The following is a 5,826-nucleotide window of genomic DNA, read 5'->3' as shown; positions in this document are numbered from 1 at the left end:
GTTCTGTTCGCGGATAGTCCTTCCGGTTATAAAAGTCGTTCAAATATAGTACGTGAATAACAAACATAAAAAAATAAAAAATAAACATCCATGCCACATAAGATGTGCAAATAAAATGGCACATTTGTGTATATTTTAAAGTACTTGAGATTGCTTTGAACGAATTGCTTTGCGTTAAATTCATTTCCATGATAGTTCAGGGACTATTTATCAGTGTTTTGTTGCTTAGACGTTTGCTATTTTCTTTACAAAATAAGCTGCTATTTTGTTCCTGGAGATGATGTTGAAACTCAAGTTTCGGTGTGTGCTGAGAGCCGCTGGTGGGTGGAGATTGTGATATTTCATATTTCATGTAATTGATGATACATGATACCAGCGTAGAGATCATGGTAGGCCCTATGCCTATTCCGAGGAAATATGGCAAGCCGAATTAGCTTTTATTTATTCTCAGGATATGAATTGTTGATGTCAATAATTCAATTTTACTAGTTAAAATTATAATTCCTGATATCAAAAATGGCATTTAAACTAGTAAAAAACTTAATCGCAAGCATTTTCGGCTTTTAAAGCTTTTGTCTATACATAATTCTATTTTAAATATCTACAATTGCATTTTGATGAGTTACAATTATAATTTGACTAGTAAGAAAGAACATTAAAGATATCGTCTCGGTTACGTACGTAACCGAGGTTCCCTGAAACGATGGGAACGAGACATTGCGTTTACTAATGAATATGGGGAGTGCCTTCATACACTACCTATTTGAAACCTCTCTACAATAACGGCAATATTCTAATATTGGCTATGGTGTTTGAGCCCCACCTGTTTTGGTGTGAAACTGACCGCTCGTTTCGGCGTGAAATGACTGCTATAAAACAGGTGCACAGACACCATTTCCTCAGAATTTCTGACTGAGAACAAGGAGCGCATTGCTCGTGCCTCAAGAACTCTGTGTCTTGGGTGCAGCTAGCGTTTGCCTTTGAAGGGTGTGGTCAGGACCTTGGGTACATAGCCTTTCCTGTGTTTGACAGTGGCTCTTGAAAGAACAGGGCAAACTCCAGACATGAATTGTCAACTGATAATGCATGTAGGTCACCGACCCATTTTACTGAGGCCAGAGCCAGCAGTAGTGCAGTCTTAATGGAGAGCATGCGCAAATCAAAGTCTAAAGGCTCGAAGGGGGGCCCTGCAAGAGCTTTTAGGACTAAGTAGTCTGTAGCCTGCCGAGGTGGGTTTAATCATCTTGCTCCTTTAAGGAACTTTAGGATTAAATCATGCTTGCCTATAGAGGTGTCAGTATCATGTGCGTGATACGCAGATAGAGTTGCCACATACACTTTGAGCGTTGATGGGTCCTGCATCTAATTGCTCTTGAAGAAATGTAACAATTTCATGTATGGGGCAGTTTACTGCGTCCTTGCTGTGTGAGAGACACCAATCAGCGAACACCTTCCATTTTAGTAGAGGCGTCTAGTGGACGGTGCTCTGGCTTGTAAAATGGTGTTCATGACTGAACACATCGGTTCTGGTGCATATGACGCCAGATTGTGCCTTGCACCTGAGAGAGGAGATCCCTCCTCAGTGGTATTTCCCATGGTGAGCTGTACAGCACCTCCATCATTTCCAGAAACCATGGCCATATGTCACTCTCAGGGAGAGATGATGCTCATTCCATAGGAGGGGGTGACACGTCATTCTCTACAGTGGCAGTGAATTAATTCCACCTTGGCTGTTTATATGCCACAACTGTCATGTTGACTGAGCAAACCAGGACATGAAAGCTCACTAGATTTGACTGAAAGCCTTTAAGGCTAGAATTACATCCAATAGCTGTAAGTGGTTGATGTGCCATGCCCTCCTCACACCTGTCCAGGTGCCAAAGTTGGGCATCCATTGCACACCGCCCCCCAACCAGTGTTGGAAGCATCCATGGTCATCACTTTCTTCCTGAGAACTTGGGACTTCAAGTACCAGAGGGGACAGTGGGTATTCTCCACTGAGGCAAATAGATATATTTCTGCTTTGCCAGATATTTCCCAAATACAGTTTGAGGGTGAAGTCTCCTGAATTCCGCCACAACTGTCATGTTGTCTAAGCGAACCAGGACATGACAGTTTGATATTTCTGACTGAAAAGCCTTTAAGGCTAGAAATACAACCCCAGAGTGACACCTCGCTGTTAAAGTGTTGTCCGTGGTGCTAAACAGCAGCTGGATATAGTGATGCGCATGCGTCATTGGTGCCAAGCATGTCGCGGCACAAGTCGCTTCAGCCAGCACTGAAGAGGTCTCATGTGTAAGAGACCTAATGGATGCTGCCGCCACAAATCCCAATGCTTTCTGAAACAAGTTTCAGTGGAAATGTTCTCCCTAGTTTGAACTGAGATGGACACTGTAAAATGGCTGAAGCAGTAAAACTGTGCTGGCATAACAAACCTCTGATTGCGGCAGTAATAGCCAGTTGTCGAGGTAGTTCAAGATGTGCATGCTGCTCAGTCTCAGAGGGGTGAGAACCACATCAATGCACTTTGTGAATGTACAAGGAGCCAAAGACAGTCCGAAGGGCAGGACTTTGAATTGATAGGCTGTTCCCTCGAACACAAATCTCAAAAACATCCTGTGATGTCGTACAATTTGGATATGAAAGTACGCATCCTTCAGATCTATCAACGTAAACCAATTGTGTGGGTGTACATGCGATAATATCTGTTTCTGAGTAATCATTTTGAATAGGCGCTTTATAAGTGCGCAATTTAAATGTCTCAGATCCAGGATAGAGGATGCACCACTGCATGCTTAAAGCAAGATGGGACAGTGCCCTCTGCCAGACTGCAATTCACTATTGACAATAAACTCAAGCCAACTACATCTAGATCCTGGCTGAGAAGGCGAGGAGGAACAATATCTGAAGAACACCGAGCAGGCTTCATATCTGAAACTAAATCGACTAAATAGGATATTGAGACCGGTTCAAACTTACTAAAAATGGCAGTAGATGGAGGGGGAGCCGAGGGGACTTGGTTATAGTCATGAACAAAGCCGGGAACAAAGAGCTGGGTTAATTTAGTCCATAAGAGAGCGGTGTTTTTGGTCTTAAAAGCCGAACTGAATTAAACAAATAGAATCCTTGCATAAGTCCCTGGTCTGTCTAGATGTTGATGTACATAATGCAGTCCCATATTGACTGCATCATCCACAGACCTGTTTACTCTATAAACAAATTGATGGGGATCCAGAAAGGGTTCAGTGATGTCCTTCAGGTGGGCCAACACCAGTCTCTCAATTGACTTCATGACCACAGACATCAGAGCGACGGGTCTGTAGTCATTAAGTCCTTTGATCTTGGGTTTCTTTGGGATAGGGATGATTGTGGAGAGTTTTAAGCAGCAGGGAACTTTACACTGCTCCAGTGATCTGTTGAAGATCTGTGTGAAGATAGGGGCCAGCTGGTCAGCACAGGATTTTAGACAAGTTGGTGAAACACCATCTGGGCCCTGTGCTTTTCTTGACTTCGGTTTACGGAAGACCTGGCACACATCATCTTCTCATCTTAAGTGCATGTTGATTAGCAGGGGGTGGCAGGAAGTGTAAATGTTTGTGTGCTGTGAAGGTCGGAGTGGGTGTGGGGTGTGAGACTAGACTTTTCAAATATAGGGTAAAACACATTCAGATCGTTCTCGCTCCTTGGATTTTTCGTCTCAGGAACACTTGGGAGCCTTCTGGGTCCCGGTAGTGGTTCGTGAAATGGGGCGTCAGCTTCCTACGGGGAGCTCTACACTGGGGCTGAGAGCAGGGCCCTGGTTGAAGCAGAGCTGCCTGTTGTTTAGAAGCCACAGGGGGACACCCTTGGTGAGCAGATGGAGCACAGCTCGTGCTGGAATGGCGGCGAGGCATGATGTGAGAGATGGCCTCCATCTGCTTCCTCACTGCCGAAGACTGCTGTCGTTCCTGGGGATTTAAGCGTACCACCATGTAAAACACCCTAGCATTGTAGCCTTGACTTTTTGCATTGGCAAAAAGACGTGTCTTTAAAAAGATGTTCAACGCTAATGTGTAAACTCTTTTAGAGGTCTATTTGCTCTTTAAGGAAACGCTGTCGAAGCGCCCAGGGGCAAAGCTGCACTGGCGTGCAGAGAAGGATAAAGCCGCTGATATGCGCGGATATTGAACTGAAGTGATCTCAGCTCGCTGATCGCACAACCGCTCGGCTCTGAAGAAAATATCTTGTATTAACAGATGCACGATTCCCTCCTTTTATACCCGTAGGCCTACAAAAAAGTCCCCTGGTGTCGCTTCATGTGACACAATGTCGAGTGAGCGACAAACCTGGAACAGAACGATATTTATGTCCTTTTTTACTCTAAATCTCCACTTTAACTTTTATTTTCAGTGAAAGTGAAACTAAACATGCAGCACATGTGACTTTCAGATGTACAAGTGAAAGTAGAGATTGTGAAGACATGGATTTAACCACTGGAGTCTTATAGGTTACTTCTATGTTTCCTTTATGTGATTTTTGAGCTATAAAATTCTGATCACCATTCACTTGCATTGTATGGACCGCTGATATATTCTTCTAAAACTTTTCTGCTGAAGAAAGAAAGTCACATACATCTGGGATGGCATGAGGATAATTTTAATTATGAGAGAATTTTAATCTTTGGGTGAACTATCTTTATAAAAAAAGACATTCAATGACAAATAAATTGCATGGAGCTCGTCTTTGGATGCATATTGCACAGAGAAAGCCAAACAAAACTTTTACTCTCAACACACAGTGAAAGGATCTCTGTGCTGAACTTCTTTGTCACCATATTGCTCAGTCATGGTGAAATGTACCTGTCAGTGGCTAATCACAGACATTTACTTATTCAGTCTAAACATTTGGTCTCACATGAGAGTGTTTTACTCACATTGTACATGGTTGTGCATAGAGTAAAAGAACGATCTTGGATTTGAAGAATCGATATTCATTTTTTCATATTAAGATTGTGATTAATCGGAAAATAAATATTTTGACCCAACCCTTCTAGCAACCATAGAGAACGAAGCCTGAGAAACTGGCCAGAGCGCCTTAGCAACTGCATAGTAACTCCCTGGCAACCATGTACAACACCCTAGCATTGTAGCCTTGACTTTTTGCATTGGCAAACACCACTCTACTATAAATATAGTTAGTCTTTAAAAGCTGTTTTTTATTAAAGGAGATTGCAACAAACATATTAGTGTTTTAATAGTGTATTTTTATTTTTTAATTTACAAATTGTGAACTTATATTTTTATACTGCTGAGTCTTCTTATATAATGTTTGTACAATACAATGGAAATGATGAATATTCAAGAAATTCCAGCTGGGTGTAATAAAATGTATATTAAAAGAGAAAATCAAAAGCAGTTTTTTTATGATTGTAAATATGTTAGGGGACAACCAAGATAAATACTTGGCAACCAGAGGAACAGCATATTAAAAGTAGTGTATTTGCTTGAGTTCTACTTTTTCCACATTAAATCATGTTGTAAACCACAGAAACAGCACTTGAGGTTGGTGTTGAGCTCCCTTAAAACGACAAATCGGGGATGCCTTGTCTTGGCACAAATGTACCTTTCACATTTGAATTAGTCAAATGTGGTTTTTGAATGACTGCTATGATTATGGACTATAACTGTCACAGAGACTAGCTTTATTCACAAAAGTCTATTCGAATTATTGCACAAATAACACTCTATGACAGCTTTCCTTTATCTCAAGGCCCATATGAAATTCTCATTCTGAAGTCAAGCTATTTTGAGAGCCATAGAATTGGTTGAGTAAACAGCTCCGGACAAT

This window comes from Xyrauchen texanus, chromosome 22 (assembly GCF_025860055.1).
Source record: "Xyrauchen texanus isolate HMW12.3.18 chromosome 22, RBS_HiC_50CHRs, whole genome shotgun sequence".
Taxonomy (NCBI): Eukaryota; Metazoa; Chordata; class Actinopteri; order Cypriniformes; family Catostomidae; genus Xyrauchen; species Xyrauchen texanus.
The sequence above is the reverse complement of the archived record's forward strand: the minus strand, read 5'-3'. Positions refer to the sequence as shown.